Genomic DNA, 25754 nt, shown 5'->3' on the forward strand with positions numbered 1-25754 from the left:
GACTTACTGTAGCATACCAGATGCCTGACCACTGTAAATCCGAGCTCTGGTCACTAGCCTGGAGAATGCAGTGACATTCGGAGATGTGAGGAGGTGGAGGAAGGGGCGCTATCACTGCAGATTCTCCTTCTGCCTCATCCACCTTCCAGGCTCCAATCCTTGTCTGCACAAGGGGATTGACTGTGTCCCATTTGTCACAGGTCTTCTGCCTGCATCGGGGTCACCCTGATATATCAGTCCTGACATGATCCCTTCTGAGGATAAAGGTATGCAGTCAGCGCTTCTAAAAAGGGGACTAAATGGCACCACTAGCTGCTATCTCAGAAAAGTGTCCTTACTTTCCCTATTACAGAGAGAATAAACAAAAAGGAGAGGGAAGCGCTCTGTGGTGAATGTTAGTAGTGACCGATTACTAATGAGGATTTAGGCTAAATAAAATGTATAAGTGAATATGCCTACTATGATGTAGGTGTAACTTAAATCCTCTCTTGTGTGGTATGTTAGAATGGAAAAATAAATGGGAGATCTGGTGGGCAAAAACTTGAAGCTGAAGCTTGATTATAGATTTAAAAAGTCTAAGGAATCTGGATGGATCTGGTCAGGAAAAACTGTAGGCTGGAAGTTCAGTTTGTGTTAAAAGGTGAAGAGGCGTCTAATGCAGGTGATAAATCAAACTGGGGGTACCAGGTAGGCAGTAACTTGCAGCAGGTTGTTGGAAGAATATATGGTAACCCTTTTCCACTGTTATTATAGGTGCACTGCTCCTCCCAGCTCTCATTACCTCAGAAGATAAGGAACACAGTATCAGAGTGACAGTGACACTATGGTGCAATTTGATTTAGGTAAGAATGTCAACTTACCAATGATGTACATCTGCTGGTCCATCACTCATCTGCAAGTCCTCTGGTGCATGTGTGTGAGTGGGGGGGGGGTGAGGGGGCTACTGAAAGAGTGCTGAGGCTCAAGTAACCAATGAACAATGCATAAATGCAAAAACGGACTGTGGGTAAAAACAAAGTCTGCCAATTCCCCAACGCATTTCATCCCTATGAGGGACTTTTTCAAGGGCAAATATCTATTTCTGACCACTTACCCTGCTTTATAGTAAGGGTCCTCATTGATTAGAACTCTGGTGCGTGGTGGAGAGCCGCACTTCTGGGTTCCACTGTTGACACATACGCAGTGTACGTCCGTGTAGTGCAAGACTCTACATACACGGACAGTGGACATCTGTAGCCAATAAGTGTTATATGATTTCCTTATGTTTCCCTGTAGAGTAATGCCTCTACTTTTTGTGTTATGGACTCCTTTGAGGCGGCGGCCATCTTTGGTGTGTCTCACAAATCTCTCTATTGTCTATGTTATTGATCCTGAAGTATCTTAACGTTGATGTTGGAGGCCATCTTTTGTTTCTCCATATTTGATTAAGCATCCATATCAGTGTAATCAACTTATTTACACATGTTGTAGATGATAATAATGTCTTATTATGATATATGAGTGCAGTGATGTGCCAACTTCTTTGTTTGCTATATTGTGTCACATACCCCTCTTATGATTAATAATGGGGTTTGCTGATACATTTCCTTTGTTTGTTAATGAATGTGGGAATTCCTATATTGGATTCCTAGATTAACACCCATTAAGTTGGTTAATTATATCAGTTTGTACTGAATTCCTATTGATGGTTGCAAAGGAGCTTAGGGCCTGATTCAGACCCACTTGCGAGCGCATAGCTCTCGCAAGCGGGTTGATGGCCGGGCAGTGTGCTCGCCGATGCGTGTGCGCGAGCCCCGGAGCGAGCGAGAAATCACTCGCTTCGGGGCTCGCTACAAGACGGGGTGGCTGTCGATGTTGATCGACAGCTTGCACCATTTTGTAGGCAGGTCGGGGAGGTGGCTGCACAAATGGAGGCATTCCCTTAGGAACACCTGCCATTTGTGGCGGCCCTACTGAAATCACACGTGATATCAGTAGTGAACTTCCTGCTCTATTAGAGCAGGAAGTTCACTGGGACTTGCGATGGATGAGACCCTACCACAAGGGTCTCGTCGCAAGCCCGATGGTTGCAATAATCACGACCATCGCCAGATTGCCCGCTAAAGCTGTGGGTGCTCACCCACAGCTTAGCGAGTGGCCTGGAGGGCGGGGTTAAAAAAAATGGCCCGCCCTGATTCAGAGCGAGCGCTCGCAAATAGCGAGTGGCTCTGAATCAGGGCCTTAGTGGCACTTAATGATATACTCATCTTTGAACCTTTTGTAGGGAAGGCAGGAACATGGTGGTATGTACCCTAAGAGTATATATTAGACTACATAGGGCCATCTAGTTGTCATAATGAATGACATCTTACTGGTGTGTATGGGACCATAAAGCTATCTCCTCCAATGAGTATGGGGAGTTGGTTTGAATGATGTTCATATTCATGGGAAGATTTTGTACTAAGGGGTAGTGTCACTTGATGTTCATTTGCAGTATGGAAATATGCCAATGTGTTTATCTTAATATTTGGCATGTTATATCCTTATCTGACCTGTCCCAATATTGTGATATTTCTGGTATATGGCACATTACACCTTTCTCTTATTAATGTAAGCAAGGGACCTAAATTGGATCTGTCCCTATGGGTTAGTGAATGACCCTGCTGGTGACTAGAGTATTAAATATGATTACACCTAGAGAGTGGGCTCTTTTATTGCAATTTACAAAGGATTGCTGTATGGTTCATTCATGATGGTTTTACCATGTGTCCCAAGGTGCCGTAGTTGATGGGCATTGTTGAACAAGTGTTACTGGTAGAATCTAATACTCTAAACAGAGTGAATGATAATGAGTGGTATTATGATCCTGGAAAACAGATGTCATAGTTTGTTTTCATGAATCATGAGGCTTAAGGGTAAATACTTAGACCTCCAGGATGGAGTGTTTGTAGGTCATATATCCACCTGCTTTCTACATGATCTATTCTCTCATTTCTATTACCACCTCTCCAGTTATATTGAATTTTGTCCATAGCAGTGAATTTGAGATCTTTGGAATTGCAATCATGTCTGATCCTGAAGTGTTCCGAGACACTATGATTTCCAAAACCTCTTATTATGTTTTGAAGGTGTTCACGAACACAAACTTTAAGGGCTCTTGTTGTGAGTACTACATATTGTAACCCGCAAGTGCATTCTAATAAATAGATTAAATATTTGCTGTCACAGGTCATTGTCTCCATGGTTTTGTATTCCTTATTTGTTTGATTGGATTTAAAGTTACAGATGGGTTTAGCGCTCTTATAGCCTAACTTTTTACAATTGTGACATCTTCCGCAATAAAGGAAACCACCATTGACAGCTGTTCCTTCTAAGGTTGTCTGTTTTGTTCCCTTGTTTGTTTTATGATGATTATGAACTAATTTTTTCTTTATGTCTGGGGCTTAATGGAAGACTGTGTCTGGTTTGTCAGGTAGCATTGTATTGAGGTTATCATCCATCTGAAGGATGTTCCAATGTTTCCTAGAAATGTCCCGCATCTTTTCTGCCGCTCCCATATATTCGGTTATCAAATATACTTTTTCAGTTTCCTTTAATGGTTGTTTTTCTGAGTAGATGAGTAATATCTCTCTAGACGTTGTTTCCAGGGCCTTGAATGCTCCTTCTACTACCCTCATATCATAATGTTTGTATTTAAACTTGGATTTGAGCCTTGTGTCCTATAGTCCTCTAAATTGTGCAATTGCATCAAAATCTCGTGAATTGCCCTTTTGGGGTGCCTTTTATCCAGCTGGGGTAGTGGTTACTATGTGCCAAGATGTAGCTATTGACATTAACCTGCTTATAGTGTGTCTTAGCTTGAACTTTGCAGTCTAGGGCAAAAATGTCCAAATCTAAGAAATCTAGCCTTTCCATACTGTAGGTGGAAGTGAACCTGAGGTTTCTATCGTTCTCCTTGATATATGTCAGGAATTGTGTCAAGGATGCTTCATCACCCCGCCAGATGCAGAGTACATCATCTATATACCTCCTCCAGAGGACCAACTTCTACCCAAGCCCCGCATTGGAACAGATTTTATTGTCCTCCCAATGGCTCATAAAGGGATTTGCATAGCTTTGGGTGAACTTGGTCCCCATGGCTGTACCCCTCTGCTGTAGATAAAAGTTGTCATCAAACCACATGTAGTTGTGTTAAGCAGGAACAGATTAATTTCATCATCGATGGAATTAAATTCATTTTAAGTTCTCCATCTTGTTCCAGGAAATACCTTACACTGTCAATACCTTGTTGGTGATCTATTATGGTGTAGAATAAAGTGACATCACTGGTGATGAGCCAGAGGTCGTCACTCCACTCCACACCCTGCAGTACTTGGGTGGTGTCTCTCAAATATGCTTTTTGTATTGTCACATAGCTCTGCAAGAAATGATCTATATACTGTGAGAGTGGTGAAGTGATGGCATTTATACTGGATGTAATTGGTCTACCTGGGGGATGGGTTGTGTTCTTATGAATTTTTGGTAAGTGATAGAAGACAGGGATGACCAGGTGTGATGTGTTCAGGAAACTGTATTCATGTTTATTTAGAATGCCTGTGGTTTTACCCATGTTGAGTAAGGTTATCAGTTCTGTCTAAAATATGTTTGTCGGGTCTCCCCTTAGTTTTTTGTAGGTGCCTACATCGTTTAAGATTCTATGTGCCTCTTTATATTAGTCTGCTCTATTCATAATAACGATTCCACCACCTTTATCGGCCGCTTCACCGCGCAACTCCCTTGTCCTTTTCTAATTGTCTTAGGGCCTCCCATTCTCTCTTGGAAGTTTGGTCTTTTATATCCTGTTTTTTTGTTTAATTTCTTAATGTCATTTAGAACTGGTTTTTCAAATGTTTGCACTTAAATACCTTTCATATGGCTTGGGTTGAATGGTGATTTTGGATGTAGAGTTGTGTGTTTATATGTGTCCTGTTTAGCATTTTTTGTATGCTTGTTTTTTTGTCCATAAAATATTTTCACATCCAGGTATGGGTTAAATTTGTCTAATTTATTTGTGGGGGCAAATTTTAGTCCCTTATTTAATAGTGTAATCTGTGGCTCTGTAAGGGTGGTGATACTCAGATTAAAGATTACAATCGGTTGTGTTGTTTGAGGTTGTGTTATGTTGGGCTCATTTCTTTTTCCAACCTGATTTTTCTGCCCTGTTGATGTTACGAGGAGGCTGATCTGACCCCAGCTTTGGAGGCACTGACAAACAGTGAATAAGGAACTAGCTTGGTATGGAAAGGAGGTAATAGAGGAGAGTGGGACAGGTGAGGCTGTCCTACTCAACCCGAACCCCACAAAGAAGGAGGATAATAAATCTCTAGAACTTAAAATGTTTCTAATAAAGTTGATTTTAGAAAATTAATAGTAGGAACTTTTACTTTCCAACTGGCTGGAGATCTGGAGTCGAGTGCTGTGGTAAGCATGTTGCAACACCCATCTATGGTTCCTATGTGATTGTTGACACTGCCCAATACCTCATTATCATGAAATAAAAGAATAATAATACATGGCATAATCATTACAGGTGCCAGTTGTTATCTGAAGTTCCCTATTGTATATGTAAATATTGAATTAAACTGTATCGCTCCCATAGTTTCTTACTTAATTAGAAGAAACCATTATGATAGTTAGAGATGGTAAATTTAAACGTATACAGATAAACCAGACAGTTTTCATGTAACAAAATAATACTGATAATAGTATAGAGGAATTCCAAGATTAATTTTAAATATATGGATAGATATTTACCAAAGGGTATATTTTTGGTATGTGGAAAAAGTGCTTATTCTTACTTTCCATCTAATTCTTCTGGGTTTGTTATTTAGGACGACTGACATTTCTTGTAGCTCACATCAACAAGACCTCTTTAATATCTTTAACACGAGGGAAAAGGTCATTACCTCCAGATTGTTGGTCAGATTTGCCTCTGTTATCTGATGTGCAGTATAAAGCTTTGGGTTTCTCTTTATTGGGGATCCCAGGTCTCAGTGTGTACAATACCAGGGTCATAAATAGTATTGCTTGTGGAATGGCTAAAACTATAAATGCCACGATCAATCATGAATTAAGAGAGGTTAGAGATGTAATGTTAGAAAACAGAGTAGCCATAGATACTTGTTACTAAAAGCAGGTAGTGGATGTGAACACCTCAAAGGCATGTGCTGTTTTAATATTTCGGATAATTATAATCCCATTGAGAAGAAAATAAAACAGTTACAAGATATACAAGAAAGCATGCACCAATATCAAGGCTGGGATGCTTTCGGATGGATAGTAAAAGGTATAACTAATTGGTTTATGCAAATATCACATTTCGTCATGATGGGTTTGTTAACAATTGCTATAGTATACATATGTATAAAGTGTTTTCCCACAATGATACATCGATTCAAGAACATATGTACCCCAGAAACTGGATCCTCACCTACCTATCTCATGACCACAAAGCCTGTTCTGTATGTGCCTGCAATATGAACTCAGCTTATACATATTACTTCCCCCCCCAATATTTTCTGCTTAAATACTTGCATGCACACAAACCAGCTGCTGACATATACATGGTAACAAGGCTTGTGCCTCAATCCAATGAAGGACTGAAGAATCTCTTTACTGTTGCAATTCTCCAGGTTTTCACTAACTCTGGCGGGGGTGGTGAGCTCCACACCATTACCAATAGTCCTTCGTGACGAAACCAGAGCATGTACTATATCCCTATATACTCATTTCCTTTTCCTATCTCACTTAGAAATATATTTAGAACTGTGTAATTAGCACCATTTTGATTTAAGTATTTTTAGGTGTTACTTGGCATTAACAAGCGGTGGAATTGTTGATGTTAAATAAAAATGGAGTCAGTATTGCCTGAGATAAAGGAATTATTAAGGTTTTATATTAATATATGTGTTTGTAGCTTTTACAGTGATTCGGACGGATATGGGTTAAAATGTCTTTTATAATCAGAAAATATGTCATAAAACTGTCTTTTACTGTGGACTACGTGATATGTGAAGTTGGACGCCTGTCAGACTGTGGCGTGATACATTTGAGCCTATATTCATGTTAGCTTAAAGAGATAACCCCAACATTCCAAGAAGATTTCATCTAAGATGTCATGATGACCAGGGCATACGATGTCGACTATCACAAGACTCATCATCTGACATTAATCACTCATTCACTAAGAACCCAACCCCGTTACATGCATTATTGTATATTGTCACAACCCTTTCCCTAGGCAACAACCAATCCAATATCTTGATTGTAATATACATGTAAACAACCCCTTGTTAATGGGGTCACTGTTATGTATAAAAACCCTTGTTTACTGGTAGGTTGCCAGAGGGATCTGACTGATACTCCATGTATGCTATGCTCCACGTTACTCTGCGGAGAATAGTGGAGGTATTACTTTAGTAAAACCTATATCTGCTTTATCACAAACTGACGGTCTAAGAATTCTTCCTTATCAGCCCTCCCCGGCATCCTCTCCTAGTGTGTCTAGTTTTCTTTTCATTGATGTTTCTATTTTTTGTTGTTCTTTTATCGGGCTGTTGTTCAATTCTAAAAAATTTGGTATCTTGTATCAGGGTTACTTGTCATGTTAGATTGTCCCCTGTGCTTCCTTATGTCTCTAGGCCAATGCCTATAGAGGTGTTCCTTCCTTCTGAGGCTGCTGCTGTACACAGATCTATGGAACCAAAGGGGTGGTCCTGCAGTATGGGAGCTGGCTAAAAAAAAAATCAGAGATCGCTGCCAACTTATAAGTAATGCTGGACAAGTCACAGATGCACTTACAGTATATACACTTTGTAATTTACCTATGGGGTGGCACCCCTGTGTGGCCGCTCCACTCAAACAGCCTTCGAGCCGGCTCTGGGTAAATGGAAGGAGCCATAAGTGTAAGATGTACTCAAATCTATATACAGAAACATGCAGATTCATTATTTTCACACATGCACAGAACAGAAAGTAAAAACATATGCCCTTATGAGCCCCATAGTGAAAAGTGGTGTACACAAATTAAATCAGATTCATCTGTGTTCTTTTGCTGTTAGTATAAACTCTTATTTAAGAATACTTTTTAATTTATTTGTATTTGTGCAATGTTAAAGAAATGCAAATAAGTTAGGGTTCAGAAAGCATTTGCATGTGAGTGTACCACAACCCCGTAAATGCAGCCTAATGAGACTTGTATCCATCCCCAATTATTCCTTAGAAGGCAAATCTTTAGGCTGTACTGAAGGTGTAAAGATTTGTGCTTATATAGATGCACATAAAGTATTACATTTACAAACAAGGTGAATACTAAATTTTTTTCAAACTATGCATGCGCTTAAACCACTTGTTGAAGCAGCTGGAACAGTCCTAGGAAGGGATGTATTCTACATGCTGGGTGAAGGTCTCCACTGCAACTTCTGATGATACAAAACGAATCTCACGCATATTGCGTCTGATTTGTTGGAGCGCAAAGACGTCGCAGGGGGCCAGGTCTGGACTGTTCGGTGGATGACAAAGTTCCTGAATGCTTTCTTTGGCCAGAAAACCCACTAATGTCCTGGACTTGTGCATTGTCATGATGCAAAAAGGGCACCACAAGTGCGAGTTCTTGGACGGCATCTGGAAATGGGTTCCAGCACTTGCGGAAGGCATTGGTTGGCGTACGAAACCCCAGTGACAGTGTGCTGCTGCACGAGTGGTACGGTAGCTACATAACCAGTTTTGGCCACAAAAACAGCCACCATCTGCTTGGCCATGCTGCGTTCACTTTGGAACTTCTGTGATGGAGCACCTCCAACTAGGGTCTCGGGATCAAAACTGTAGATCCAGAAATCATCGCCACTGATGATCTCCAATACAGGGTTTGAGCGACCGCCATCAAACCTGGACAGCATGTTGCGGCACCAAGCTACCCGAGCCTCGTTCTGCTGGAGAGTCAGCTGATGAGGCACCCAGAGTGCCGAAACCTTTCTCAAGCCAAGATTTTCGTCGAGTATCGAGTGGATTCAGTTGAAATGCCTATCTCATTTTCTAACTGGGCCACAGTCACCCTGGTGTCCACCTCAACTATGGCCCGCATGGCAGCAACATTATCCTATGTGATGGCGGACACTGGTCTGGTAAACTTTAATAACCCTGCGGCTCTCCATTGACTACAATGGAGGGAGCCGTTCTTTGGCTGAGAGATGGGCGATGACCTCTCTCAGCCAATGAACGCTTAGCGGCGGGTTTCTATGGTGAAATCCCACCGCTAAGCTCTCATTCGGGGAGGTGCCGTTCTATTGAACGGTGCTTCAGTTTGTTGTTCCGCGTTTATCGGTTTATTTTTTTGCCAATTCCGTGGGATGCCTACTTCGGAACGAAGAGGACAGAACCTCGCATAGGAGATGGTGAGTGTGTTTTTTTTTTTCACAGGTACTCTTATGGACACTTTACCGGAGAAGTGGACCGATAGCTAAAGGGATAGGTGAGTATGTGTACATGTGTGTGTGTATGTGTGAGTGCATTTATGTTTAATAAACTTATACTGTCACGGTGTGTGTGTCCTGTATTTTTTTATCCATTTCTTTACAAGTGAACTACACATACCAGCGGCCCCTTAATGCCCCGCAAGCCTCCCCCGCATTGTGGTTCGCCAAGTACCAGCATGTGGGGGAGGCTTGCTGGGACCTGCAGTTCTACTTGTAAAGACAATGGTGTTCATTCTATTATTTATACGACATCACACAATCAACCCGCCACCCACCACCCCGGGGTGGCGGGGATATTCCCGGGCTATCAACCTGGGCCTGGGGTGCCCTGGAGAGGGGAACCCCTTTATTGACTAGCGGTCAGGTCTGATGCTGCGGCTGGGGGGCCCGGCGAAAGGGATTCCCTGGCTGTGGCATCAGCCCCCCGCTAGAAAGGGTCCGGTGCTGGTTCTGGGAATTACAGGGAGATCCTACGCATGGATATTCTAAATACCTGGACTGTAATGGCGGAGTTTGGGATCCTCTGCCCTAGGCAATTAATGAAAAAGTGCAAGTGTACTTTATTTTTTTATTATTATCCTTTATTTATATGGCGCCACAAGGATTCTGCAGCGCCCAACAAAGTACATAAACAGTTCAGCAGAACAAGAGAACAGTGACTTACTGTACAAGACATTGCAGGATAAGTGCATGGTATATAAATATTGTTGCAACAGCTGTCTTATCATTCAAATACGTAAAAGGATGGCAGAAGTCAAGGGTTAGGCGCTGTTGTAAGGCGTATAGAGTAGAGATTAGTATAAGTAAGGCAGGGGTGGGGAACCTTTTTTTTGCCGAGGGCCATTTTGATATATATAACATTATACGCAAGCCATGTCCCCTCCGTGTGATGTCTGTGTGATGTCACACAGGGGCGGGCCACAATCGCCGGTGATTACAGCAATGCCAAAACATCCTTAGGATTCTCCAGGGTGCTGTAAGGGCAGCGGTGTGACCGTCTGAAGCATCCTAAGGATGCTCTAGACAGCACTGCTGCATAGATTCTGGCTGCATGGTGCTATTCTAGGCACCCTGTTAGCCAGATGAGGCTAGCAGAAAAAAGCTCACAGAGCCAGACCAAATGATTCCGGGGGGCCTTATACGGCCCCCAGGCCTGAGGTTCCCCATCCCTGAAGTAAGGGAATGAAAAGCATATGGGGGAAGAGAGCCCTGCTCGTGAGAGCTTACATTCTAAAGGATGTTTATTGCTTAGTCTTTAAAAAGACAGTTACTCCACAGCATACAGCTCTTACAGAAGTTCATTCCTTCTTGATGTCCAAAAAGACACACATTTTCAGAGCCCGTCTTTTATCTAGTTCAAATACACAATACCAAAGTGGGTAACACAACCCTGGGTCCCTCAACCGATCAAGCTAAGGGAATGTGCTGGTCATGCCCTGTACATGCACACCTTTAACAATGCCCCTTATAGACAGGGGGAGTGGTTATTCCTCTGTGCCTCAGCTCACCTAGACTGCTAGTTGACACCCAGGTGCTGGCACGTCTAGGAGAGGAGGATGGTTCCATCCAAAACTTACTTCCAGGATTCTGCATGGGGGGCCGTCCTACCTCCTCTACCCAAATCTGGTCTCCAGGTAAAGCAGACAAAATCCCCAGCCAGCAGTCTCCTGGTAACAGATGGTGAGCTCTTTGTAGCTCCAAGAAAATAATTAGCTGACTGCATTGGCCAGGTCCCTCTGCACATCCTCATGCCACTCCACTTCTAGGCATGAGATTGCAGAGGAAGGCATTTAACTTACCTGGGGGGAACCAAGCAGCCCACAGAGAGCTCCAGATTTTATATTAAAAATTATATATATATATATATATATATATTTCAATGCAAGTCATACAAGGGTAAACACTAGGAACAAAGCCACAGATTACTGAAAGGTGTATTATCACTATCTTCTCTGGGGAGCTGTCCAGGCCACTGAGTCACACTGTTCAGAGCAAGCCCAATTTCCCCCTGCTATTGCAGGTCCACAAAGCAGCAAAGTACATGGACTAGGAGACAATAACCCGTAGTCAGTGCTGTCCTAAAAAGAGAGGACAGTAGCACGTGCTCTTTATATAAAATCATAGCCCATCTCCAGCCCTGATAATAATTAAATATGAACTTAAAATCAGCAACAATCCTAATGGGTGTTTTGAGCGGGGCAACCAATCTGGTAGAGGAATTCACTGCACTGACCCAAGCCACCCAGTTATAAGTTTTATTGGGCTAACAGACCAAGGATTTATAGAACAGATCTCTAATCCTGCAAATAACCCAGCTTTGCACACAGAAATATTTCTTATTACTGATGAGCTTCAAGGGGGGTACCTGTAGCTATATGGAGCAATGCATCAGCTACAGTTGAGATTCAAACACAATACACAGTCATTCATAAAAAATATACAGTAATCTGTCATTTAACACAGAATGCTATTTGAGTCATTCCATCATTAATGTTTAGCCAGACAAACAGATAAACATGGTTTACTGCAGTGCCAGGAATACAGTTACTAAAATTATTCCTGTACCCCAAACCCTATTTTAAGAGAAAGGCTAATTTACATATAAATTCCTGTCTCAACAGAAGGTTACTTAAAGCAGCTGTGGCATTCTACCTCACAAATGCATGACTGTGTTATATATGCTATACTGTGGGAATGTCATGCTAATGATGGGGATATAGCTTTACATCTGTGGGGCCAACTGGTGATATTTGAGAAAACAAAAATGACATGCAACACAATGCATTAATACCTGAGATTTATACATTACTGGTGGAAAGTGTGCCAATCTGGATTCATCTTTATTTACAGTCCTGAATTTCTGCAACTGGATCTAGTCACATCACGAGTGGGAGCGTGCACAGCCACCTGCCTCCTTTGCAGACAATGGAACAGCAACACAGACTTCAGAGTTCAAAGTCCTGCCATGTTCAATTCTTGACAGCTGCATTGTTATAAATACTGGCTGACAATACAAGATGGCTGCTTCCACTGTATAAATACAATGGGTTCACTTAATGAAACAAGCAGGCAATCTTCACTTAAGGCCCGTATTCAATTTGAGGCGAAAAGTCAGAATCCGCGATACTTTTTCGCCGATGACGTCATTTTCGCCTGTTTTGCTTTTACCCCATATTCAATTTGAAAGACTTTCCGCCTAGGTGGAAAGTCAATGCAATGTAATAGGTGGAAAAGTTTTGCCTATGAATAGCAGGCGGAAAAAAAGTGCAGAATTGGGGTTTTGGGGTGCAACGTTGTGGGAACCCCCTGCAGCCTTCAGACAGTCCCCCAAAGGTAAACTGTGTCAAAAAATTTTAAAAAAACACTTAAGGACACCCCAAAAAATGGGGCAAAAAAAATGTTGGGGTACAAAGTTAAAATCTAGCGAACTTGTCTCTGGGGGGGTCCCCAAGTATGCCCCAAGTGTTTTTTTTTATTGCAGGTGCTTGCGGCAGGTGGATTTTTCACGATTTTTTCAACTTCACTTTAGCAACTTTTAAATATGCTGACCCCCATTTTCAAATACCCCAAATTTGCTGGGATAAGTTATTTTCTGCAAAAAATTCTCCTGAATACTATTCTGCACCACGTATAGAAAAACGCTATTTAGCAGTTATTAAGGCCGTTTAAAAACACCAAATACCTTCAGCAAACCAAATCGAGGGGTACCATAGGGAATCCCCATGTCACAGCATCTTTTGTGGGGTGTCAGACTGATTTCCTCAAATCTGACATGACTTTCCGCTTGTTTAAGTTTCGCCGGGTCCCGTTTTCGCGTACTTTCAAATTGAATACAGGGTAAAGCGGGCACGCGCACGATACTTTTCTGCCTACAAAACAGGTGAAGTAGCCGAAAAGTCCGGGATGCGAAAAAGTATCGCGGCTCGGCTCAAATTGAATACGGCTCATAGAAGGACAGTACATATCATGTGGAAAGCTTTAATCACATTTAAGTATCGGTATATCTGATATTGTGAACTCATGATAAATGTATCTAGAAATTCATTACACGCCACAGACATGCTTCTTCCCGACAATTGACTAGTGACATTCAAACAAAGTGGTTGTAAAAGCATTTTCTTTCCTCTCATAGGATTTTATCTCAATAGGAAGTCAAAGATTAAATGTTGCGTTGTCTTGTACATAGAATCTTGGTGGCTTTTATTCCACAGGAGGTTGAAATAAATTATTTGGCATATGTGAGTTTGTACTTTCAATAAAAAGATCTCTCATTCACCTGGCACAAAGAGACAAATGTTCTTCTGTTTTCATAAATATTTCATAGTGTGAATATCAAACTTTAATTTGTCTGTTTCCAGTGTGAAACAGTATATAACATGGTCTCACTGCATAGAGAACCAGGACAGACAATCCTGCATACAGAACCAGGACAATCTTGCATACAGAACCAGGACACACAATCCTGCATACAGAACCAGGATAGACAATCCTGCATACAGAACCAGGACACACAATCCTGCATAAGGCATCAGGAGAGACAATCCTGCAAACAGAACCAGGACAGACAATCCTGCATACAGAACCAGGACACACAATCCTGCATACAGAACCAGGACACACAATCCTGCATACGGCATCAGGACAGACAATCCTGCATACAGAACCACGATAGACAATCCTGCATTTGGCATCAGGACAGACAATCCTGCATACAGAACCACGATAGACAATCCTGCATTTGGCATCAGGACAGACAATCCTGCATACAGAACCAGGACAGACAATCCGGCGTACAAAAAACAGGACAGAAAATCCTGCATATAGAAGCAGAATAGAAAATCCTGCATATAGAAGCAAAACAGAAAATCCTGCATATAGAAGCAGAACAGAAAGTCCTGCATACAGAACCAGGACAGAAAATCCTGCATACAGAACCAGGACAGACAATCCTGCATACAGAACCAGGACAGACAATCCTGCATACGGCATCAGGACAGACAATCCTGCATACAGAACCAGGACAGACAATCCTGCATACAGAACCAGGACAGACAATCCTGCATACAGTGACGATGAGAAAAAACCTGCACAAAACAAATGACATACAGTAACAGACCAGAACATCTTGCAGACTGGAAACAAAACAGAAAATCTTGCATACAGAAACAGTAACAGAAGATCCTGCACAAACCAGAACAGGAATTGCAGCATACTGAAAAAGATGGAAAGGAAAACAAATTTTTTACAAAGTACTATAGACATCAGGATCTAACTATAGGGAAATTCAAAGTACAAAGATCAACACACAATACAAGCTCATAGACAAATCATATTGGAAAACTGTGGGCCTGATTTAGAGATGTACGCTATTCAATGGTTATGATTATCGCAAACTGCGCATGCGTTTAAGTCACATGGTGCACATGGTAGTCACTCGCAGTGTCTATGTACTTGCAGTGTGATTGACAGGGAGCATTTGGTAATGAAAGCAGGCGTGTCACAGCCTGCATCTGCGATCCCGTACAGAGTGAAAGATGTTCCGGAGTCTCAGTATACGCGGCCATTCTACAAGACCATAGTGCTACTCAGAGGTCTGATGATTAAAGGATCTGCGACCGATGCTGCATCTCTGTACGCAGATGCTTGGATTTGCAAAGCAGTAGGTTGGCGTCTCAATACAATCCTCAGCGCCTACGACATTCGCAGCTGCAATGGCATCAGCGTACATCTCGGATTCACACCGCGTTCGTGGACAAATGAATGTGTAAAATCAGCTTTGTTAAACTGTGATTTGAATTTAGCTTTACAATAGTTCCTGGGTTATATTATAAATATTTCTAATCTCCCACTACAGCGTGAAAGGCAGACATCTTAGGAGCAATTCCTTTTTACATGGCAGATTTTATGTGTGTGTTCTGTGATGAGTGTTATTGGGGATGGGGATAATAAGGGCCCCCTTCTCTTGGAAAGTGCTCACCACTGCATTAAAAATAATAATATTGAATTGAGAGTTTATTCATATCTCTAGATGAACAATGCACTTTTAGCTCTCTAGATAGCAGCATTTTCCGATATTGACAGATGGTGTCCTGTTAGGCAGCAGGGGGGAATCAGGATAGAGAAACAGTCTTATATGATGACTGAAGAGAGGTCAAGGTGGGAAATTTCTGGACATCATTAAAAACCAATGAATGTGTTCCTGCTTCATGCATCATACGCAGATGAAAAATAACGCCGTGTATGAACTCTAATGCTTTCACCATAGAGGGTCATTTGTAAACATAGAAACTGTGGGTCAGACTGCCTTGTAATTCTGCAGTAATTCCCTCTTTCCGTCCTTGGAATCACCCCAGGAAAATGCACAGGTTTGTGTAAGCGTTAATCCAGCTTAGAATGCATACAGCAAAGAATAGAAAATAGCACCAAAGTCTTCCATTATACATCTACTGTAGGACCTCCTATTTCATGTATTTCACATTGTACTTCTAAAATGCTGCTCAGTTTACATTTATTTTTCTCTTAAACTGATTGTGACAGTGAGTGGACATCGCACCAGTTATTAGTACTCGTATCACTTTCATTCAATATTTTATTGCAGATCTTTAGTGCTCTAGAAAATGCATATCCCTGTAACAAAGAGTGCTTAGAAAGTACATAGGGCCCTGTGTTAAATGTATAGGCCAAATCCAAGAACATGACATATATTAATAACTAGCTGTTGCCTGCGGCTTTGCCCACGATGAAATCGCTTCCGCCAACATTTTTTTTATTTGAGATGCTGTAGTTGTATTGCTTGGCATAAGGGCCCTAAGCAGGAGTGGCCCACGTGACCAGCAGCGCTATACAGACTGGTGGCAGCAACGGCTTCAGCCACCTCTCACACCAATGTCACTGTGTGTCCTGTACACAGACTGCTATGTAGCATATCCTATACACCTATCACTCACACCAATGTCACTGTGTGCCCTGTGCACAGACTGCTATGTAGCCTATCCTATTCACCCACCACTCACACTAATGTCACTGTGTGCACAGCCTGCTATGTAGCCTATCCTATACACCCACCACTCACACCAATGTCACTGTGTGCCCTGTGCACAGACTGCTATGTAGCCTAACCTATTCACCCACCACTCACACCAATGTCACTGTGTGCCCTGTGCACAGACTGCTATGTAGAATATCCTATACACCCACCACTCACACCAATGTCACTGTGTGCCCTGTGCACAGACTGCTATGTAGCCTATCCTATACACCCACCACTCACACCAATGTCACTGTGTGCCCTGTGCACAGACGGGAGGCAATCGGGAAGCCGACTGCCTAAATACCGGCAGCCGGCTTCCCGACTGTCATTTCCCAGCAAGGGTGAAATGCCGGGCGTCTAGATGTAGACGCCCGCATTTCCCCGACGCCGGGAGACCGGCGCCCGGCATCCCGATCGTAGGGATGCCGGGCGCCGCGTGCGGACAGCCGCGGGGGGGGAGGGTTAGGTTTAGGGCTCCCGGGGGGGACTTAGGGTTAGACACCCCCCCGGGAGGGTTAGGCTAGGGGGAGGGAGGGTTAGGCACCCCCAGAGGGGACTTAGGGTTAGGCACCCCCCCGCGGGACTTAGGTTTAGGCAGCGGGGAAGAGGGTGGTTAGGGTTAGGCACTTAGAGGGGGGATTAGGGTTAGGCACTTGGGGGGGAAGTTAGGGTTAGGCACCCCTAAGGAGGATTAGGGTTAGGAGGGTTAGGTTAGTAAATACTCACCTATCCACGATCGGGATTTCCAGCGCTGTCGGGCTTCCGCTGCTTCGAACTCTGCTCCTGCGGCCGGCGGTATTTCATACCAATTCACCCACCACTCACACCAATGTCACTGTGTACCTGTGCACAGACTGCTATGTAGCATATCCTATTCACCCACCACTCACACCAATGTCACTGTGTGCCCTGTGCACAGACTGCTATGTAGCATATCCAATACAAGTGAACGGGAGCCCAAAGCACCTCTCCCCTCACCCCTTACCGGCCACACGCATCATGCCCAGAGCCAGATTTAGACCTCATGGGGCCCTAGGCAAGATACCGATTTTGGGGCCCCCCTCCCTCAAACAATCCATATCACTATACTTTCAATCCTAATTCATGAACCCCTCTCCCATCACAGCACCCCTCTATTCACAGCACAAACCCCTTTCCCCTCTGAGCACCCCTCTCTCCTCACAGCACAAATAGCTCTCCCCTCTCAGCACAGACTCCTCTCCCCTCTCAGCAGACTCCTCTCCCCTCAGCACAGATCCCCCCTCACAGCACAGATCCCCCCTCACAGCACAGATCCCCCCTCTCAGCACAAACTCCCCTCTCAGCACATACCCCCCTCAGCACAGATCCCCCTCTCAGCACAGATCCCCCCTCTGCCCTCTCAGCAAAGACCCCCCTCTGCCCTCCCAGCACAGAACACCCCCCCTGCCCTCACAGCACAGACCCCCCCCCTCTGCCCTCACAGCACAGAATCCCCCCTCTGCCCCCAGAGCACTGGTCCACCTCCCATCCCCTCATAGCAGCTTTCTCCCATTCAGTTACAGGCAGCTCATCAGCGTAAGAACTTACCTGCCTGGCCTTGCTGGGTGCTGCTGCTGGTGTGCGGCGGGCTGGCAGAGTTGCGGGCTGTGGCCGGAGCTAGGTGGAGCAGCTGTGACAGAGTGGCGGCGGGTGCGTCAGTGCGCTGCGTGGGTGTCACTGTTTTCTGCACAGATGGCTGCAGCGGCTGCACACACCTTCCAGAGAGTACTGCGCAGAGAGCCGCGCGGGACTCTCTGGGAGTGGAGCCGTGACCGCGTGACATCACGCGATACTCGCACAGTGCTCCTCTGGAAGCGCTTTAATTGTGCAGAATTCTTCGGGCAAAGGGGCCCATCTACGGGCCCCTTGGGACCCGCCGGGCCCTAGGCGAACGCCTAGGTTGCCTAGCGTGAAATCCGGCCCTGATCGTGCCACACCTCTCTTGCATTAATAATATGAATACATTTGGTTTTTGTTATTGCTCAGCTTTAACTTGACGGATCGAGACGAAACAAAGTGCAGGTAATTTCTAGGAGTTTCCACTACAAAGTTTTCATGAAAATTGGTTCAGTAGGTATTGCACCAACTTGGAACAAACAGACAGACACAACGTTCTAATTATATTAGTATAGATAAATATTAACAAGTGGGCCTTGCCTACTTTTAGCAAACTATGTCTAACAACCGCCAAGATCCTTCTATAATTATTTTTAATGGTAATTTCTGAATATTATTTGTATCTATTGAATACAAATGGTTAGCATTACTGCCTTACATCACTGAGGTCTTGAGTTTGATTCCCAAGGCCCTAACTGTGCTTGTATGTGATTCCTCCGGGTGCTCTGGTTTCTTCCCACAACACAAATATTTATTGATAGATTAATTGGCTTGTGAAAAAAAATTAACCCTAAAGGTGTATATGTGCACGGCGGAAAAATATTCTCTATAAAGCACTGTGGAGTATGTGTGCGCAATATAACTGTTAATAAATAAAAGATGTATGTATGCAAAATAATGGGTCTCTATAAATGTAGATCACACAAACACTGCAGCACAATGATGTTACAAAAGAAAGATATGCCTTATGCAGATCAGTCTGAAGCTGTTCACTTGGCATTACACAAACAACCATTAAACAAATGCCATGCAAAGGTAATAAATCATGTTCCAGCTAACAGTACAAGACTTGATAGAAATAAATTGTGACTGCATCAACACGGCTTCTGGATACATATATTAGATCTGTTACAAATAAAATATCTAAAGGCAAAATAAACATTTAGTGGCTGTGTTAAAACCTTTATTAATATGCATGATGTGTTCTTATTTGTTCTTATTCAGGCTTTTGTCTCTGCATAGAGCTAATGATATTATTTGTTTCTTTTATTTATAATGCAGCACAAAGTGTCTGTAGCACTGTACAAGGAGAATTCCAAAATAATAAACAAACAATACAATATAAAATAAAGAGCTCAAATAGACATTACAGTAAAAAAAACAGTGAATTAAATATACAGCAAAATTAGATATAGGGCCCGATTCCTTACAGATCGCAACTGCAACAGCGTAGGTACGCAGATCGGTCGCTGGTGCGTACTGCGCATGCTTATGCACCGCAGTGCAAGTTTGTGAGTTAGCATTGCGATCGCACTGTGATCACTCACGCAGAAAGAAAGCCATCGCAGAGTGAGTGACAGGAGGTCAGCGTTTGGGGTTGGTGACGTGGGAGTGGTCGGAGAAACGCAGGCGTGCCTGTCCATTTCAACGCCGTTGAAAGGTATGCATAAATTAGCCACTGTGACAGCATACGCAGCTTGAGTACTCACTGAGTACAACGAGGTCAGCAATTTCTGAGTAAGGTCAGGGCTGCTGTAATTCTGCGTGAGTGGCCAATGTTACTCGATGTTCCTAATGTATACGCAGGACTGCAAGGTATTACGGAGGTGAGATAGCAGTAGTGGGCGTCTCTATGCGATTGCATCCGTTTAGCATATTTTCGCAGCAGGCCTTCGTGTGTAATCACAGGTGCGAATGCAATAACGATCTGTAGTGAATCAGGCCCATAGTTATTAACAAGTGCTATCGGTGACATTATACCTGGAAAGAACAGACACAAGGCGTCAGAGTCACTGACTGTAACTCTATAAGTGGGTTGCACTGGAAACTGAATACATATGGGAGACTGGCAGTCGGGATGCTGGCGGACAGAAGGCCGACAGAGGCATCCTGATGCTCAGAATCCCCACAGGGGTTTGGTAAGTATCCTAACTCTCCCCCCATCACCCTCCCCGTTAGTGCCTAAACCTAACCCTCCCCCCTTAGTGTCTAACCCTAACCCCCCTGGTGGTGCCTAAACCTAACTTCCCTTGCCCGTAGCCTAATTCTAATGCCCCCCCCCCCCGCAGCCTAAACCTAACCCGCCCCACTATAGTTACGTTTGGGATGCCGACTGTCGGGCGTCGAGCATCAGCATCTCAAGTGGTGTTGGGATTCTGGCATCGGAATTCCGGCACCGGGTTGGGATTCCGGCGCCGGGATTTTGACCGCTGGCATCTTAAATGCATCCACTGGAGACAAGCTTTGTGCAAGGTGAAAACCAAGGCCCTGCTCATGACAGCTTACAATCTACAGCTGGGTACACACTGAGCGATGTGCACCAATACGATATGTCGGCCCGATGGACGGACATATCGTACCACGGCTACACACTAGAATGATGTAACAAACAATGGAATGATTCCACGTGCAGTCTTTCGTTACCTGCAACTGGGCCGCATGCGATTTCAGGAGCACGACTGACCAGGCGATACCAAATGCGATCGCAGGAGCGCGCATACTCGCCGTACACACTGATCCATGCAGCCGATATTTTGTTCTGATTCGGCGGAAATGACTTATTGTGTCCACATCATCTCAGTGTGTACCCAGCTTTAAAGAGATAAACTGGGAAGAGTTGAGAAGGATGGACAGCAGATGTGTGTTAAAAGCGAGAGCAGTGCTGGTAGGCTTCTATGAACAAGTCTGCTTTCAGGGCATATTTGAATCCCTGAAGGCTGGTAGATATCCTGATATGACAGGGGAGAAGGTTCCAGTGAAAATAAGCAGCACGTAAGAAGTCTTATGGGCCTACAGTATTCATCATTACATAATTATCACAAGTTAATTCTGTTTAAAAAATGCTGCAAGTTTAAAAAATATATTGGAAAGCATCATCAAGCCTCCCTAACAAAAGTATCACTTCCTAAAAGCTGATCAGCTTTTCAGAAAAGTGATACTTTTCCCCCTTAACACCAAGGTATCCATACCTCTGCCCGACCCCCCTTCCCCCATGGCCGCTGTTGTCCGCCCCTCCCTCCCCTGTTGCTGCCATTGACCATTCAGAACCGGTATACAATCGGGAAGCTGACTGTCATATCCTGGCGAGGGATGAAATGCCGGGCGTCTAGATGTAGACGCCTGACATTTCCCCGACCCCGGGAGACAGGCGCCCGGCATCCCGATCGAAGGGATGCTGGGCGCTGCGAGCGGACAGGCGCAGGGGGGGGGAGGGTTAGGTTTAGGGCACCTGGGGGGACTTAGGTTTAGGCAGCGGGGAAGGGGGGGGTTAGGGTTAGGCACTTAGAGGGGGGATTAGGGTTAGGCACTTGGGGGGGAGGTTAGGGTTAGGCACCCCTATGGAGGGTTAGGTTAGTTAGTACCTATCCACGATTGGGATTTCCAGCGCTGTCGGGCTTCCACTGCCGGGAACCCTGCTGTTGTCAGCCAGGCGCTGCCGGGAATCGAACCGGCGGTATTTCAAATCGATTCCCCAGAACCCCCCCTCCACCGCTGCCACTTCTGCTGCTCTATTATCCCTCCCCCTGCTGACGCCGGTGTCATCCCGGCCCCCCTTCCATCCACGGCCGCCAGTGTCCATCCTCCATCTCCTCCACGTGGCTGCTGAAGGTGGTGACAGCCCCCCTCCCACTGCAAGCCTCCAATGCCCCTGCAGCACAAGCTCCCCCCCCCCTCCGGTAGAAGAGCACAGGAGGGAGCCAATGATAGCCGGAGTCATTGGAGGTAAGTAAACACAGCAGGGGTCCGAATAGATCCCTCTGCTGCACAAGCTGCATACTAAACATCGACTTGTTGATGGTATCCGATGCTGTACGCCATCTCAGAGTGGCATACAGTATCACTGTCAAGTTCCGAAAAAAAATGCATTTTTCAGAACTTGATGAATTACATAATTTCTAAAGTATGGGGACAGTGGAAATTATCAAGGCAGAATTGTAACCAGGAGATATCAGTGATATCTCCTGCGCTACATGCTTAATGAATAGCCCCGAGCCTTAATTTTTACAAAAGTAGGGAAAAATTTAAATTTTCAACCTCTTTTGTAAAAATTAAGGGATGAAGAATAGATCCCTTAGATACGGGAGTCAGAGAAGGTAATATGCAAGGAAGCAAGGTGACAGTCAGAGGAAGAGCAAAGACGGCAAGAGGGAGTGTGGATCAAGATGAATTCAGGGATGTAGGAAGTGGCAGAGGGCCTGATTCATACCCGGTCGCGAGAAGGAGCGCTCGCAACCGGGTCAATGGTGGCCCACAGCGCATGCGCACGACGGAGCCGGATCTGTCGCTCCGGGTCTCGCACCAAAGGGGGCGAGCTGTCGATGTTGAGTGACAGCTCGCCCCCTTTGGTGGGCGGGCCGGAGGGGTGGCTGCCCAAACGGAGGCATTCCCATGAGAACGCCTGCCATTTGGGGGCGGCCCCACTGACATCACTGAAAGCTCTCTGGGGCTTGCGACAAACTAGACCCTACCACAAGGGTCTTGTCACAAGCCCGATGGTCGCGATGGTCTTGACCATCGCGACCATCATCATGGCCGCTCGCTATAGCTGTGGGTGGTCTCACACAGCTATGCGAGCGGCCAAGAGGCCGCTCCAAAAAAATAAGCCCGGCCCTGATTCAGAGCGAGCGGCTCTGAATCAGGCCCAGAGTCATTGAGTGTTTTGAAGGTGAGGAACTTAAACTGAATTCTGTAGGTGAAGGGGAACAAATGAAGGAATTGAAGGAGAGTAGAGGTCGATTCAGAATGACAAGAAAGGAGGATGAGGTGAATAGCAGCATTGAGGATAGAGTTGAGAGGGGAAAGGAGGAAGACCAAAGATTAAGGGGCAAAGGTCTGATTCTGAGTTACATGCAAAGTGTAGTTGTAGGCAGCCACGTTAGCCCGTTTTACTACTTTATGCTAATGTGAGGGTTTATGCGTGTGCAGGTGGAAACCAGTGCCGCCCAGTGATTTTACACCCGCCGAAGCAACCATCATCATTCGTATCTGCACGTGCACCAGGCCCATGCTAGGTGCAAGTGATCCATCTGAAACAGGCTTCCCTTCCCTACTATATAAACACACCATTGTGACAGATCCATGCAACTCAGAATCAGCCCCTGAGAGGTCACAGTAGTCCAGGAGGGAGATGAGGAGAGTGTGAATAAGAGATTTGGTAGACTCCAGGATATATGCTCATTGGGCAGTGGCATTACAAGGACGGGGCAAGTGGGGCAGATGCCCTGGACATTGGTATATTGGTACAGGGACATGCCTTGCCTGGCATTGCAAGTATTATTAATATCTCTCAAAATAATCTCAGTCTGGGAGTATAGTTGGAGGCTCTAGTGGATACAATAGGGAGTTTATATATTGGTGATTCTTAGATGCACTGGGACATAGTAATCAGACTGGTATTATTGTCTCAGTATTATTGCCTCTTTTCATGACCTGAAGGAGGTGGGCGAGATACATTTTTCTCTCAGTTCATTGGCTTATTCTCATGCTACCGGCTACGAATTGACTACAACTTTGCACACAGCTGAGTTGTATATCGAGAGCTGAGGACACAGACCCTGAAAAAGTTGGAGCACCCCCTTATAAGACAACAACAAAAACATAACAATATTGTCCCACTTAGAGCATCCTGTATCCCATCTCGTCCTGGTGAGGCATAGACCACAATTAAATTTGGAGTGGGTCTTGGCCAATATGAGGAGAGGGCTGTAGCTGACTTTTGTGGGCTCTGGTCGTTGGGACACGTGGAGCGGTGACAGATGATCACTGACGGGCAGCATGGGAGTAAGGGAGGTCATTCATCAGAGCAACCAATGAGAGAAAAACATGAGTGGGGACGGGGGGGGGGGCAGCAAAACCTGGTCATGTCAGATGTTTTATAATAAGGCACTGGATGTGATGAGGGTATTGTGCTGGTAAATTCAAATCTTGTGTGGCTACATATGGACCAGTTCAACTATATACCTCTGTTGCAGGTGGGGACCAGTTTAGGTTTATACCTCCTCTGCAGAGAAGGTTCAGTTTAAGCATATACTTCCAAATACAGGGGGGAGTGGCAGTTCAGGTATATACTGTAGCTTTGTTTCAGGAAGTTCAGAAGTTCTTCCACAGAAAATGTGTGCTAGGTGTGTGACAGGCAGTGGTGGCTCCAGAGGTGGGGCTGCAGCGCAGCCCAAAACTCAAATAGTGGAGCCACACCAACTGCCACCCCAAACATTGCCAAACACCACCAGCCAGGACTGACTGGATTTTGGTGTGGCTCCCCTATTTGAATGTTGGACTGTCACACCCTTAGCACACAGTCACTGTGGAGGCAGTTTCCAAACTCACTGTACCATCCCTATAAAGGGCAACCAGTTCAGGTATAATCATCTGCAGAGGGGCACCAGTTCCATGATAAACCTCTACTGCAGGTTGAGGACACTTCAAATATGTACTGCTGCTATTGGAGCAGATCAGGTATATATCTCCCCTGCAGGGGGAGACTAATTCAAGTATATACTTCCACTACAGGGGCAGAATTTGTTCAGGTATATACCACTGCTGTAGGGGTGACCAGTTTCTGGTATATACAGTACCTCTGTGGTGATGGTACAAATTCAGATATATACCTCTGTTGCCGTGAGGTAAATTCCTCCACTGCAGATGGGACCAGTTGAGGTATTTACCACCAGTGCAGGGAGGGACCAATTCAAGTATATACCTCCACTACAGGGGAGGGGAGAAAGCAGTTCATGTATATAGCTGCTGTTAGGACCAGTTTAGGTATATATCTTGATTATAGGAGGGCCAGTTCAGGTATATACCCCTTGCAGGGAGGACCATTTCAGGTATATACCTCCGCTTGTAGGGGGGATGGGACGACGACCAGTTCAGGTACTGTATATACCTCTACTACAGTGGGGACCAGTTCAGGTATATATATATCTGCTACAGTGGGGACAACTTCAGTCATATACCTGCACTGCAGATGGGACCTGTTCTGTACAAATATTATCATGGCAGAACACAGTAAGAAATTAAACGTATCACCACCAATCTGTTGGTGGCTTGAGGGATGGGGCAGTCATGTACTTATCACTGTGATTGGGGCACTGCTAATAAAAAGGTACATGTATAATCAAGCAAACAAAAATCAATAAAATAGATGTAAGAATCACATCTAATCAACTGAAAATGAAAAAGATTATTTGGTAGATGATCAGTATTGAAAAACTGGGATATTCCAAGGGGCATCGCTTTAAACCTGGGATTGTTTCTGAGAAAATAGATACAGTAGGCAGCTATGATATAATAGTTTTATATCAAGCGCTGGTCCTATGCATATTACATTTTGTACAGACATCAGTAAATCCTAACTTTGCACACAGTGGATAAAA

The 25754-nt window shown here is 44.6% G+C and overlaps 1 long non-coding RNA gene across 2 annotated transcripts in view; it reads left to right on the forward strand.

Moving 5' to 3' along the window:
- The window catches only part of LOC148509503 (uncharacterized), a 104704-nt gene that overhangs the window by 71109 nt on the left and 7841 nt on the right, over positions 1-25754 (forward strand). The window contains exon 2 of one of the 2 annotated variants that reach the window (XR_015869422.1): positions 754-842. The exons of the other annotated variant lie outside the window; for it this stretch is intronic. This is a non-coding gene — a long non-coding RNA (uncharacterized LOC148509503). The remainder of the gene's footprint in view (positions 1-753; positions 843-25754) is intronic. 2 annotated transcript variants of the gene reach the window in all.

This window comes from Taudactylus pleione, unplaced genomic scaffold (assembly GCF_031769625.1).
Source record: "Taudactylus pleione unplaced genomic scaffold, aTauple2 ptg000322l, whole genome shotgun sequence".
Taxonomy (NCBI): domain Eukaryota; kingdom Metazoa; phylum Chordata; class Amphibia; order Anura; family Myobatrachidae; genus Taudactylus; species Taudactylus pleione.